We start from the raw sequence: 15690 nt of genomic DNA, 5'->3' as shown, positions 1-15690 counted from the left end.
AAAATGGGCAAGAAAGGAAGGAGATGAGATAGTATCACTTCCATACCAGTTTGGGGGTTTTTGTTCCTCTGTTAATTTTTCTTCCCAGTCATTTAGATTATGCTGATAAAAGGCAGGATGGGTTTCAGGACACTACTTGCCATTTAAAAAGAAAATAAAATGCAACCAAAAAGCATTGCTTCTTCCTTTTCAACAACTGAACTGATCTTCTTTGCCTACACCCCTCACCAAGCATCTGACTTCTTATGGCTAGCTAGCAAACATAAAGTAAAACACCTGTTTACCAGACACAGAGCTATGCGTCTGCCATTGCCAATCCATCTGTGGAACATAAACATAACTTTCACCAGCTGCTTCTTTTAGCATGGGCTGGTAATGGAAGCCATTATAGAGCATATCAACAACATACTTTCCTAATAATCATGGGCCAGAGCATCACAGGGTGTAAATTGGCAGAGCCTCACAGAAGGTGATACTGATTTACACCATCAGAGGATCTCACCCCACTGTCTTTGTTTCCTTCACACTCTTCTCCTTTTAGCACCCTTACTTTCCTAGTTTCCAGGTTTTTTCTGGGTTTTTTTCCATTATATTTTACTAATGAGGCAACATGTTGTGAAACAATTCCTGGGCCAGGCTCAAGCAATAATGGATAATTACCTTGGGTACATACAGACTCAATATTAACGACTCTAAGAAAGCCTCTGAAGATTCAGAGGTGTTATAGTGCAAAGACTCCAACTGGATTTGGGCCAAATGCCCCATTCATATAAACATGCTCAACTCTATTGACTTCAGGAGAATTATACCTGCTTTTGTCTGTGCAAACATGCTGAAGGTGATTCACAAAATCATGCCCAACCACGTCCACTCTCTTTAGATTTAAATTGAGCTTGAAATCTCACAGTGCAAACAGCAGATTCCTTTTTGTCTCACACGAAGGCTAGTGTGTTACGACTATAATTAAATTGCTGATAGATGCCCTTATCTCTCAGGCTACTCCAGGATGCAGTAATGAGGCTCTGCTCTTCACAAACATCATCATACCTCTTTCCTTGTGTGACATCATTTAGGCAGGTCAGGATCTTGATGGTGACCCAAGACAACATTCATCCTATGACCAGGCTGTTCATTTTCCTTTCAGTGAGAAGGGCAGAAAGGCCTCAGGACTTTTTGACTCTTCATTTTCCAGTTAGAAGACAACCTGAAACTCAGAAATGAAATTCCATTAGTATGTGAAGCTCTAAAATGGAAAAACTTGTATATCTTTAGAGATGTCAAATATGGGGACACCCGTCCTGTTGAGCTCAGCCCAGAAATGGTAACAATGCCTGAGACTTATCCATTGGAATTCACTTTCCTCTTGGTAATTTTGTAACATACACTGAGTAGTGCTTTCCAGGACTCCTGCAATTGCAAAAATCAATGCTTACCTCTAATATATTCCGACTTAAAGTGTGCAACCTTATTTAAAATGCACTGCTAGAGCATATATTTTCATGTATCGTTATGTCTAAATGCATGATAACCAGGTTGAAAATCAAATTAGCTATGTTAAGGTGAATATTACAATGTGACTACTACCTGCTGTGCCATGAATGAATCTTGTAAACACAATCAAATCTCTTTCCTTCTCTCTCATACACAGAGACACATGCATGCCCTTGCACAAGAAAAGAGATTCTTCACCTTCTGCCATCATATTGTCACAGCAGCTCATGTTTATTGTGAATGACATCTTCAGCTACAACTCAGCATGAGCTTCTGGTATGCTGGAGTTGAACATCCTACCAGGAAAATCAGCAGTGACATTAAAGTTGTTTCATGAATAATGAAAAAATAAATTTACTGTAGGTACACAAAATGCTTTGTTTAACTAAAAGCATTTGCAGAGAAATTCCAGGTCTCTGAGGGCAGATACTATTTTATTAACTGTGGATAGAGAACTTATTTAGACGGAGCTGTTTTCATTATATTCGTAATTTTCTCAATTATACAAATGAGAGAGCATGTGATGAGTTCTATTAGCAGGATACAGACTTCTCTTTAGAAAACTCTAAACTCCTAGAAAATCACAAAACAGCAAATCCTTGATGCTGGCAGCTACGAGTCTTTCAGCCACTTACATTCTGTGTAAGGTTTACAAGTGTCTCCCAAGTCCAAATTTGTGTAAGAACAGTTTTAATCATTTATAGGGGCAAAAAGGCTTCAGAGACAGTAATGCAATTACATAAGTGTATAATGCAAAAGAGAATTCAATTTTCTCAATGCCATACAAGGTAAGCTTATTCCTGGACCCCAGCAAAAGACACTCAAAACATGACTGCACCGTGTCCAGAGTTTTGCTGGCTGAACCCATGTGTGCTCCTGCCAGCCCTCAGAAAGTTCATAATCACAAAATTCAGGGAGAAGAAACAAGCCTACTTTGAATTATGGGGTTATGGTGACCAGAGTTTTATATAAACGTTGTTTGCAGTGGAAATGCTATATTTTGTCCTGTTAAGGACTGAGCAAACACACTTTTTACACAGCAGTAATGTGTCAGGCAAAAGGGAAAACTTTCAATGATTTCAGGCTTTGTGCTAGACTGAAACTTGTGATCCTAAAATGTAACAGCTTTTAATGAAACACAAATATACTTGGTTCCAGAAGTGGAAAAGAGTCTCGTTAACAACCCTTAAAAAAAAAAAAAAAAAAAAAAGCAGTTATTCCTCATTCCTTGGAATGTTTTATCCATATTCATAGCAAGAACCCTGAGCAATGTTCCCAAGCGCCAAAAAGTATGAAAACTAATACCAAACACATTGTCAATATCCTACTAACTATTAGTCATGAACTTATCAGCATGGAAATACTTATTCTCAGTAGAATTTTCTGAATGGCAACATGGCAATCATAAATAATCAACTTCATAAGTAGTGCAACTTTAAGTACAAGCTTAAAAATAGTGATTTAAAAGACCCATCTTCTCTCTCAAGGAGGGTGAATAGATTTGGTTTCTACCTTTCAGTGAGGTGAAAGGCACAAAATTGGTCTTTTCCATAAACCTAGGTCATCAATTTTTTATATCGACTAGTATATTTTATGACTTCTTTCTTGTGAGTTCAAGTTGCCTGTATTTCCTATTGATAGAGAAGTGCTCATTTCCTGTTTAAAAAAACACATGTATTTACTCTTATTCATTTAACAACATTCTAAATGGCAGTAACAAAAAACAATAAACAGAAATAATCCACCTAATTAGTGCCTGTACACAAAGCCTTTACTCATTCTTTGTCTTTAAGCAAGACAGAAAACTAAGAGCATTTTATTTTTCTTTTTGCCATGTGCCAATGCTTGAAGCGAAAAAAATAAGGAGATAAGTCTAAGGTATTCTAGCTCTTTTGACTCCCACTACTGTCAGGTGGGCTTAGGCAGGTGGTTCAGAGCTTCGCCTTACCAGCTGCAAGGATAAATCATGATCCAAGAGAGGGCCAACATTTAGATTTGTCATGTGGGAAGAGCTGCATCAGGTATCCCCTGACATACAGGCAAAAGAATTACAAATAAGCAAATGTATGAGCAAGTAAACCCCATGAACTATTGGGGAATGTGTCAGTCAATAGCAATGCAAGCTGTATTTCTATCTATTATACAAGAAAGGTAAAAGTATTCTAGTAGGTCACTTAGTTACTTCAACCAGATGGAATCCAAAATGTTCAGAAAATTAAAAATCCATTTATTCCTCCAAAGTTGCATTCCATCTGTTTTCAGACATTTATGGAATCTTTTTGCATACAGGATATGGCAACCACTGGTGCCTTGGAAATATTTCTCCTTCGTGCAGCTCACGGAAAGCCAGGCTGGATATAGACAGCACTGAAGAAAGCCCTTTAATTCAGGTGCTCTAGCTTATCTTCAAAATCTAGGAAACTATAGTTTTGTTTTAAACAAAGGGATCATAAAATACAGTGTATTATCTGCAAAAAGGCAACAGGAACATTTAATCTTAAAAAAAGGAACCAAAACAAAATCAAATCAGGCTATTCCTTGCTCTTTCCACCTTGAAAATTTTAACTTTCCTGCCAGTCTGTTTCTCATTTTCAGCTTGTGGAGACAATAAGAATGATTCAGATGCTATGAAGGAATGCAGCCTGGCATGTAGTGATCTCCACCCTGAAGATAAAAGTGACAAAATTACCGCAGGAGTTATGAGCTCTAGCCTTCATCAATCATTTTTCAAGAAATATTTTATTTCATTCAACTACACATTGTGCCTAGATCTAACTTGGGTATGGTCCCCTTCCTCCTCTCCTTGTTCTCAGCATCTTCAGCTTCACCAGATGGAAGGACATCATCTGGCATGCAGGCCAGGCCAAATTTTCTGTATATGACACAAACATCCACATTTCCTGTTTCCATAGGACCTTCTCTTTGCAGTCAGTGGCTCATACAATAGTTCACTATCAGCAAGCTTTATCGTGCCTGGTGCAGAGAGTGAAGCTCGTCCATAAGTACAGGGCTGTATGTCTATTGTCAGGCCATTATATTCTCATTTCTCTCCTGATTATCCACACCTCACATTAAATCACCCCCAACTTCTGTGTTGGAACCAACTGCTTGCCTTTGAGGTGAAAGACATTCAGCAGGTAACTCTGTCCCAGGACTGTTTCTTATAGGGCAAAACCACACCAGATTTTGTGACCTTAAGGAGTCCTCCCATGCTACACAACAGACCCTTGCACCATAAACACCCTTCATGACCAAGGCCCAGATTACTTCAGACTATGTGAACAGAGGCAGGAACATGTCTTAAATTATCTACATCTGCATTTTGTTCACCTCCCCAAATCATCACTGGCAGGGGACTGTCACATGGAAAGAAAAAGCACTCAAAAATCCCAAGGCAGCAGATCAAAGAGCAGAGAACTGGCTTTTAAGCTTAAGACTTCATTTTAAAAAAAATGCTGAAAAAGTAAATCACAAATGATGGATTATTTGTTTCAGTCTTTGCATTTGTTTTTAATGTCACGTCATGTCTCCACATTTTCTTCTACAACCCAAAGGAAGGGAAAAAAAAGTTAATATTCCTACTTAGTCTCATCCTGTCTAAAGCTGACACTTAAAAAAACTGCCAAAACAACCAAAACAACCACACAAATTCAGTGAGAGTATAGAAAGACTCTGACTAAAAGCTGGTATGAGTGACATCAAGCTCTGATATAACAAGCCTGTACTTTTCATCACTTCTGTTTTGGAATCCACCAGGTTTGGCTTTGGAGTTGAGGACCAAATGCTAAAAGACCATATTCAACGAGCAGCAGAAGGGGAGACTAGTTTTCCTCCTTTTTTTGACAAATATTCTCCTTCACTCACTGGGAAAGATGATGCTGAGCTAGTGTGCTGCCCAAGATGGACAAAACACAAGTGGCAAAACAGTAGAACTGGAGAAAACCTAACTAGTGCACAAAGGGCCTCGAGGAGCATCCTGAGAGTGCATCCACCCACAAGGCAGGCACACATCTCCCCAGCATGAGTTTCTACCCACTCATAAAAACCCCCTGTCTCTCAAGAGTTCAAGCTTACCAAAGGTTTCTTTTGATTACACAGGGGGACTTGGACCCACACCCCCTTATCAGCTGAAGTGCCTGCCCTGCTTTTCTTTAGTTTCACCCATCCCCTGCTAAGTTTAGTAGAAAAGGCAACAGCTGTGGCCACTGACAGAGGAAGGTCGGCAGCTGCAAAACGGAGATGCCACATTTCAGTATATAATTTTCTTTCCACAGTGTCTCTCCCTAACTTTCCTCTTTAAGAGGCACTTAAAATCCATGTGTCTGACTCAATTACTGTTATTGTAGCTATGGAACAGAGTGTGATGCTGATGAGGGCCTACCTGTCTAGTTAACCCCTTTCTGGATGCTTTCTTTCTTTGATTCATCATTGCTTGTGACACATGTATTGTCTAAACTATGTTCAAGAACAAGACTCTAATACATTCAATGGAAGAAGGTGAAAAAATCAGAAAACGGTGTATGAGATGCAAGAATAAATTTACATGCTAACTTTAAATGTTCTGCTTCTGAGAAATATCTTTAAAAGAGAGCATGGTTTCACTGCAAATTAAGTATAACATTTGCAGTAAAATTAAGAATAAAATTTATTTTGCTTCCTTTGATTAGGAGAGTGCCGACATTGCAGAAATGCTTTGCCTTTATGAACCCATCTAGAGATTCTCTGTTCTTTCAGCATCCAGTACATTATCAAATCGTATCTGAAGCACTATGAATTCATGCCCCAGAGGGCAAGAACCCAAATTTAAAGTCATCATCATTCTGTGTATTTTTTGCTCAGTTGAAGGTTTTATGATACAGGCTGAATGTCTTTTCAGGACAATCCTAAAAATAAGCTAATGCAATGGGGACTGGATTTATTGGATATGTACACTCACCTTCAGTTGATGTTCTCCCTAGGTCAGTTCTCATGTGATTGGCAAGGGATCATGACAGCTTGTATCTTCCTATGAGAAACCTGTGTAGACAATGGTAATTAGAACTGCCACTCAGTCCTCCCTGACAACAGCTACTGCAGTGGCTCTGGGCCTCTGAACTAGCTACTGCCTCTGGAAAATCCTGTTTCCCAGTGTTTTCTCCTCCTTAGGCACATACCTAATTGCATGTAAACATTCTGTAATTTATTATGTGACACAAAAACATTGGTACCTTCAAGCTGAAAATACAGTGGTTGATAAATACTGAAAAACCACAATTCTAAAATGTCACTTACAATATTGTTCTCCAACTGCCTTCCCTGACTGGTTGGTGAGCTAAGGATACTTCTCAGGTAATGGAAAATCTGAAAAGGGTCTCAGTCTGTTTTTTAAGGAGACTAATTCTTAATTAAAATTATGAGTGTTGAAGCTTGTAAGTCAGCACAGTTTTGAAAAAAAATTCCTCGTTTCAGATTTAGAAATAGCAGTGCATTTTCCCTGTACTATTCTATCTCAATCAAAACAAGAATAAAAAGGCTCAATTATCTATAAGTATATTTTTACCCATAATCGATTTACTCACAAACTCTTAATAACTGCAACTAACAAAGAAAAGAAAATTTTAAAAAATACCAAAACAGCAATGCAACAGTTCACAGCTGTATTTGGAAGAGACTGTGCATAAGGGAAGATGTTTGGAAATATTTGCAAATTAAAATGAAGCGGAAAAATTTCTTTATATTAGGATATCTACAGAATGAAAGTTGGATCTGTTCTCAGCTTTGCTGAAATTTGGAGGTATGATTTCAGATACAGCTTCCTTGTCCGTGAAATGGGGCTGACAGTAGAGCTGTAGTTTCCATGCACAGTGCCCAGTTATTTAGATTTCATCATATTAAATAGCATCTTTTTATCCTGCAGTAGGGAAAAAATATCCAGAGTGAGGCAGTAAGGAATTGTTGAGATTCAGAGTTGAAAAGGCAGTGAAATCTAATCTCCAGACCATAGAAATCAGTGGAAATTGACTTTAAAATACTGTTGATTTCAATGGTTTTGGGATCAAGGAGAACAAACTTACTGCACAAAGACAAGTCTGCTTTCCAGAGCAATGCTTCTTGATAGGAGCAGCCTGTCAGACAGCAGCAGACTGTACCTTTGGGGCAGACCCATGCTGAAGGCTCTACATAGCTCTAGGGTGTCCAGGAGCATCTGAGGGAAGGAGTTCTCCCTCTGTCTCCCACAGCTTCTCCAAGGCACCAAGAAGGATGTTCTGGCTTACTCCTATGGTTAAGCAGAAAGCATTTGGCACCAGACCAGGTGTGCAGATTCCCAGGGAGAAAGGAAATCAGGCTGTGTGGGAAGGGTTAGGCACAAGGACCTGCTTCTATTTCCTACCCATTCCCATTCCATTAGCATGCAGCCTGCCGCCTACAGGAATTCCCGTTGTGCAGAATCACATCCAGAGCACTGAGTTGGCCAGACTTTGAAGGCATTGCAACCACTGCAATGCTAAGTTTATTTTCCCAGTAACAATCCAGCCAAAGAAGAGCATGGCACAGTGTATTAAGCCTCTTGATTAAGTTTTATGCAACCACTCTTTAAAAAATAACCCAGAAATGGCAGTGCTGTATTTTTAGACAGATAATTACATGGGTACTCCCATATATGTACTTCAAAATTAATCCAGTAGTGTGGTCATGCAACAGGTCAGAAATGACTGAGTGAATACTGAGTGAATAGTACCATTTCCTTTTTAGACTTTGGTTGTAGCATGGTATTTGGGTAATACTTTGGCACAGTGCCCAGGGAAGTAAGAGTAGAGCTCTATCCCCATGCACAGACTCTTCCCCTTAAAGCACCTGCCCACCACTAACACAGCATAACTGTCATTTCTATCATTGTTAAAATATCTGTTCCCTACATTTAAAAGTCCCACTAAATTCAACACCAAACCCACAGAATCCTACTCCATTGACTGCCCACAGTTATCAGAGGATGCAAACCCAGTGTGTTGGTAGTGCCAAACTTATCCAAGATAATGCACCACCCTCTTCTCAGAGGTTGCATGGGAGAACAATGTTAGGATGTAAGCAACGAAGTATGCACAGGTAATCTGTAGAGAAATGCATTTTAGAAATGTAATAGAAAGCAATCTGCAATCCCAGGCAACACAGGTGGAAGATGAAATCTAAAGGAAATCACATTTTAAGCACTGAAGTACAGTTACAGGAGCCAAGTAATTAGAACTCTGCTCTTTTAGACAGCATGCTTTTTGACAGTATCATTGTTCTTAAAAGCTCACAGTGTCCATAGCATTTCAATTTTGAAACAAATAAACTGTTGTTTATTCCTCTCTGCCCCCACTCTTCACTACTGTGTACTAATCTCTATACCCATTTTCCACATCCTAGCAGAACAAGAACCTTCTAAGAAGATATTTTGGGTTATTAATGGCTGGATTTTTTTTTTTTTTAATGTAACTGTTTAGTTATTAACAGATGCAAAGGAAATTCCCTTTTAGAGAAATTTGTGAACTGTTCCTTCTCAGAGTGGCTCCTGTCTGACACTCCTTCAGTGACTATTCTGTCCCAGCTCTAGCCTTTCCTGTTCCCTGTCAATGTAGTAAAAGGAACAAGAATAAGTGTGTACCCAGGAGGTACTAGTAGCCAATCCCTAATTGTATTTGAGCCATTTCAGTTCAGGTTTGAGTCTAGAAATCTCAGCAACTCTAAGTAGTACCTCATTTCCGCTGGTGCAGTTGAGAACATCAGCATCTCCTCTATCAGAAGAAGGTCAAAACCATTCTGAAGGTCTACAAGGCCTAAAGGACAATCCAGCTGGTACCCTGGGAATGTTCTTAGTTTACATAACATAGAAAGACAGCTAGAAAATTATTTTTGCTGAACCTGACTAAAAATATGTGTGCGACATCATTAATGGATTCTACTTCCTCTCACTGAAAGGCAATTTAATATATCATCCTTTGCCATAGTGCCACTAATTGCAACGGATTCTGAAAAAAAAATCCCGAATGTTTTTTTTTAGAAAAGTCACACATCCTGAAGGTACACTGCTGGCAAGCCCTCGAGTGTTTATATTACAAGCCAAGCAATTTAAATAATCCCCAAGTTCATTACGTTCAGCTAGACTCTCAAGAAAGGTCCTCTCTTCCATTGGTTTCCAAGAATAAACCAACATAGAGCATCTTGTTTTTCACAACTGATAGGTTTTGTGTGGCTAGGACTAAACTACAGTAGCAAGATTTTAACAACTGTGGAAAAGACTATAAAACTTTCTGCCCCTTATTAACTACTGTGTGACTATTAGGTTTATGGGCAATGTTAACTTCGCAGTATAGGAATAAAAACATTGTAAATGGTCTCCAAAATGTTGGAAGCAATTTTCCCCAAGAGAGGAAGGCGGCCCTTCCAATCCCAGTAAGGTATGGAAAGGGTCATGTGGCACACATGTAAAACTAGATTAGACTCTCTGTTGCTAAGTAATTAAACATAATTGTAAACCTGGGCAAGTGCTGAATTTAAAACTGAGCTCAAAAACCTCTATTGAAAATCCATGGAAAATGAAAACTGCCTCTTTAAAAGAAATCAGCTTGCAGCTTCCCAGAATGGAGCCCCTGGGCAAGTGGTTCAAAATATGATTTTTATAAACAAATCTGACATAGCAAACTTAATGCAAAACCCTATGCATATAACATCACTTATGTGTGCAACTCATTTAAATTATAGCTGTAGAGAGAAGGAAATAAAACTGGCATATTAACCTTTGGCACAACAGTACTCACATACTAGCAATGTTCAGCAGCAGATGATATTATTGTGACTCCCACTAGTATTGTCATAGTGAAGGGTCTGTCAGAATTCATGTTTGAAACCTCCACAGTCAGAGTTTATTAATTCAGCCATGAGCATCCTTTCCAGACCTATGCTGGCATGTACAGTTTTAAGAGCAGATTTTTTTTTACTTCAACTTCCTTTTTTCCATCACTGTTGTATTTTAAGTCATTGAAAGCAAAAATAAAACAAAATTGAACAAAACTTCATGAAATACATCTCCTCAGCATCATCGCATTTTAAAAGACTGAACACAAAACTAAAATATGTCAGAAATTAATGAAATATAACATTCCACAGCTTCCTGCCACAAACTCCTTGGATGCCTTGCTTCCCAAATGTTCTTCTAGAGAATGGTGCTAATTCTTCCTCAAGAGAGAACCCTTTCCAGCAATTTGAAAGGGCAAGCTAAATGCATAAGAAAGATAGACTTAAAAATCAAATTATAAATAAAAACATTTTCAGATTTTTTTTGTTGAATTCTCCACATCATTGAATACATTTCTATACAACTAACAAAAGCATCACGCAAAAAGAGCCTTCCTTGTTAAATAATGTCTTAAAAATGCGTTATTTTGAGTAGCTTTGGCAACAATACTCAGGCCTTGATATAAGTTACTGGCCTGTCTATATGATCTAAAACATTTTGGTCATAAGTTCCAGACATAGGACTTACTCAACAGCCTTCACAATGAAAGTGAAGCAAGTGCAGAGCTTCTGCCTAGCTGGAGACTAAAATGGTTGAAATAATCATCTGGTTATTAGCAATACTACTAAATTTGAGAAAAGTTACTTTGTCAACATATCAGAGGGCTATAGCAAGACACTTTTATATTCTGTTTATTTAAATGACATCTAGATAGACTGTTTTGAGCAATTCTCACCTTCTTATTTGGTGGAAGAATCCCGAGAGCCATGTCTATTTCCCTGACTCCCTCCTACCAGCAGTCCCATGAGTCAAGCTGTGACATGGGCAGGGCCGAGCAAAGGAATACGTGATGTAGTTTTAGTATTGCAGGATTAAGAATGTGATGAATTCTTATCTTCTTTGATAAATTCTTATCTTTGATAAAACTGGGATAAATCAGGACTGCAGGAGCTGCTCTCCAAGCTGTACTTTGCACAAGACCAAAGACCAATGCATGTGAAGCAGAAGGAAAAAAAAAAAGACAGATTCCAAATACCAAAAATAAACTGCGAAGAAACTTAATCCTCAAAAGGTCAGAGGTACATCTGAAAGGCCCTGGCCATGCCTTTGTATCAGAATGTTACAACATTAGCCCTAATGACTTAATAGTTTTGCCCTTGAATTGTGTCAACAGGAACCTATCTTATTACATGGTAAATTAGTTGCTTCCAGCCTACTCCAGACTCACAAGTGATGGGAAGACAGAGGTTCTTCTAGCAAAGTTAGAAAGGCAATCTCATACCTAAACAGCGTTGCTGAGCAGTATTTAGTACCATTTTAATTTGTGTACATGTGTTTGAGTAAAAGAAGGCTGGATACAGCATGGGGAAGAAGTCCCTACATTTAGAATTCAGGAGCCAAAATTAAAAGGAAGGCATCTGAGTACTGTTGTGCCATGTCATCAAAGGTCATCGTCTGCTACAGATATCAGGGGATAATGAGATAGGGTCAGGCGTAATGATGGCAGGCTCTAGGTAACAGAGGATGCTTTCTTTTGCTACTTCCCTTCTTTCAGAGAAGTTTGCATCCTTTACAGCCTTTCTTCACATCCACAGAAAAACAACTTCCAAAGCTGGCACAGCAAAAGCCACCAGGTGCCCAAGATGCATCAGCACCTAACTATTCAGAGCCTCTCCCTGCATAAAACAAGAACAAATAGTAGTTTCTAAGACTTATAGTTACCAGGCAATTGTCTCATTCTATTAAAAATGGAAAATTCTATCTTTTTTGACTTATCTGGATGTCTTTGCTTCACATCTGTCCTAAAAACCTGTCTCCTGTCAGCTAGACAAAGGGTTACTTTTCACAATAAATGCACAAGAAAGGAGACACATGCTTATACCATTCTGTAAGTCTTCTTTGAGGGGTTTTACAGGCAAGTAAGATGCAGCTCCAGACACTAGACTTTTAAATCATTTAAAGCTGAAGTAAGTTGATCCTAGGCATGGTTTATAATCATGTTTTTACTTTCCAGCTCTGACAATTACAAATTGTTTGTATTAGCTACACAAGTGTTCCTATCCAGCAGTATTGTCAAAGCCCATCCATCCCAGTCTCAAACCAGCACACCAATCCTTTGCTTTGCCAGCCTCCATTCATAACCTTCATCTAACATCTAACTGTTACCAACCAAGCAGGGAAGGGCAGGAGAGATCTACAGCCTGTGAAGAAAAACCCCTCATCTGCAATATGTGGTAGCTGCAGTTCTCCCATGTTTCGATGTGGTTTTCAGACCATCTCAGCTTGACAGGAGGAAGCCTAGCATCCTCTAAGCATGTTGCACTTGTAACCTTTGAAGATGTTCAAAAGAAAAGAAAAAAGAAAAGAAAAGAAAAGAGAAAAGAAAAGAAAAGAAAAGAAAAGAAAAGAAAAGAAAAGAAAAGAAAAGAAAAGAAAAGAAAAGAAAAGAAAAGAAAAGAAAAGAAAAGAAAAAAGAAAAGAAATAAATGAAAGGTCTTAACCATTTTGCGTGAAGTTGCATGAAAGTCTTGGGGCCTAACTTCACTGGAACTGTTTTAAGTGCTCCTCTACTACAGCAGCGGTGTGTCATATGAAAGGCTTTGTTTGGCATCTATCCACAGTTATAAATAAAAAACATATTTATCTTTGGTCATGCGTATAATTTAAAACTCGGACAGAAGAAACCTTTTTTCTCCTTTTAAATCTGTAGCAAGCCCTAGATAAATTCTTATAAATTATTTCTCTTAAAAGGAGGAAAAGAAAAAACAATAACAAAATAGCTTGGCTATTGGGAAATCTGGAAAACAGATTATTTCTTTGGATGGAACAACGTGTGTGTGTATCATCATGACTTTAAACAGTTCCATGGTTCCCTATGGAAATACTTAATTGAAGCTAATAAGATGTGGAGTTATCAGTGGTTTTCCATGATAGATTTCATATGGTCTCTCCAAGATATTTTACCTCCTTTAAAATGTACTGACCTAAGATTGTTTTAACTGGTGATCTGAGCAACCACCACTACTAACACTAATTTTGAGTGAAACCCTGCTTGCAGAGGGGCAGGAGTTTGGGCATACCCATTACAACTCCAACATCTACACACCAAAGTCACTTCAACTTCTAATTTGTAGCATATATGACAATATGCCATTGAAATCTTCAAATGAAAGACTTACTTGCCTCTTAACAATTGCAGCATGGGTCAGAAGTCCTTTCTTTCAGCATCACAAGATTAAGAAATTTAATAATTATCAGCAGACTACAGATACCAACACAGATCTTCCCTCAATTCCAGTGTTTCACTAGGTGATCCTACAAGCTCATCCCCCTGACACTACAGAGGATCGGGCCCACCTTCTTCCATTAAGCAGATTAGTTGATCATGAGTACATGACATACAATTTTTGACTAGTTAAAATCTTGTCCCTTTCTTACATCTCAGTTTAGAAAAGCAAATCCCTACTGGATCTGAGATGGAGTTATGGTGTCCATACAGAGGATTACATTTTCAACCAAAAGCATATATTTACAGATCCTAATGGAGAGCCAGTAAAACCTTCTTTAAGTGCAGAAACTGGTTATTTGGCACCTGCAAAGTGCAGTTGCTTTATAAGAATCAAAATAAATTTGGCTTGAGCCAATGTATCTGTGCCACTATATATGATTAAGCCATTCTGAGACTTATGGAAGAAAAAAAGTTTTTCCTATATTCATAGCAGCTGAGTTTATAAAGGACTTTGAGCAGAGATAACTTGCGTAAGTTTGGCAATCATTTCACATCTTCATTTTAGGTAATAAACTAAACTGTTTTCCTAAAATTGGTCAAGATCAAGTGGCTTATCATTGTTTTCCTTCAGGACGAGAAATTTATGGACTTTCCTGGCATAACCACCTTTTGCCTTCAGCAATTTTTTTTCCTGAAAACATACTCCCTGTGCTGCAAATGCATGCACTGCATATGTTTCTTCTTAACGTTAGTATTCCTTTTGGATATACTATTTCCACTGATAAAGTCAAGTACATGTCTGTGGGCTGTAGGGTCAAGTTCAGTGTACCTCCTATCAGTAATTATGTCAGTCAGCAGCAAGCACAGTGCATTCATTAACCTATAACCAACCTTGGTATTTAACTTACACTGACCAATATTACATCCAGATTAAAGAAACTGCATGCAAATACCATGACACAGGAAATGCAAGGATACAATAAATGGCATGGGATAACACTGTATTTGAACACAGTTGAAGTCAACATAGATTGAATTTTAATATGAAGCAACTACTTTGCAGCTGCTTGCCAACACTCAGGATTAGTACAATATTCTCTAGATGGTGAAGAAGATGAGCAGGAACTCTGCACTTTTTTTCCATCCAGCAAAGAGTAAAAGTTGTCTCCTGAAAGCAATTCCCATCTTAGGCATCCAAACAGTGTGACACCTCTTGACTTCAAATGGACTATACAGGGAAGCAAGAACAACTGAGCTCCTAAGCCAGGTGTCTTGTGTTGCTAGCAAGAAAAAAATCCAGGCTGATTTTTTTTGCATATTTCTGTTAGCATTTTTCCTGTAAGACATCCTGTAAGTTTATGTGTGTTCCTAAAATGCAAAAGTGCCTCAGATTTACAAGGTTAGCAATGCACACTGCTGTAAGCAGCACACAAACTCAGATGCTGTGGGATCCTTACCAGTGCAAGTTTTCATCCATCTCAGCATATGGATGAAGTGAGCAGAGGAGAAGCAAGCCTGATTGTAATTACATTAAGCACTTTGGCAATAAGGAAAAGTTTGTACTTGTACACAGATGGCTTTATGTTACAATGCTATAAATGTGCCAAGTTTCATGGCTTCACCACATGATGCAAAGAAGGGGTTTGATCCAAAGTCTGTGCAAACCTGCTGAAAAGCTCTCTCTTTTTCAGGGTATTGCTATCAGGTTTACGGTAAGTCCACAGAACACACCTGCATAAGGAAACAGGAACAAACCTGTATAAGGAAATAGCCTTTTGTACTAAAATGCAATTATTATTTTACCATTTTAATACAGTTTGCCTATTTTAGCTCAATTCTTCATGCTTTGGTGACTGTTTTCTTTAAAGGATAAACAGTAAAGTCTGATTCAGGTTGATTAAAATGACTTTGGCTGCCCACTAACACTCATCTATGCTGGAAACTAAAACTTTGCAGAACTCATAGAAAGTACCTAAGGGAAAAAAATATTACATTC

The 15690-nt window shown here is 38.4% G+C and overlaps 1 long non-coding RNA gene across 4 annotated transcripts in view; it reads right to left on the bottom strand.

Moving 5' to 3' along the window:
- Nucleotides 1-15690, bottom strand: part of LOC109146175 — a 160334-nt gene that overhangs the window by 62856 nt on the left and 81788 nt on the right. For all 4 annotated transcript variants that reach the window (XR_005604251.1, XR_002048052.2, XR_005604252.1 and 1 more), the window contains exons 5-6: nt 6428-6507; nt 1048-1204 (exon numbers count right to left, since the gene is read on the bottom strand). This is a non-coding gene — a long non-coding RNA (uncharacterized LOC109146175). The remainder of the gene's footprint in view (nt 1-1047; nt 1205-6427; nt 6508-15690) is intronic.

This window comes from Corvus cornix, chromosome 3 (genome assembly GCF_000738735.6).
Source record: "Corvus cornix cornix isolate S_Up_H32 chromosome 3, ASM73873v5, whole genome shotgun sequence".
In the NCBI taxonomy this organism is placed as follows: domain Eukaryota; kingdom Metazoa; phylum Chordata; class Aves; order Passeriformes; family Corvidae; genus Corvus; species Corvus cornix.
Note: the sequence above shows the minus strand (reverse complement) of the source record. Positions and strands in the feature narration are given on the sequence as shown.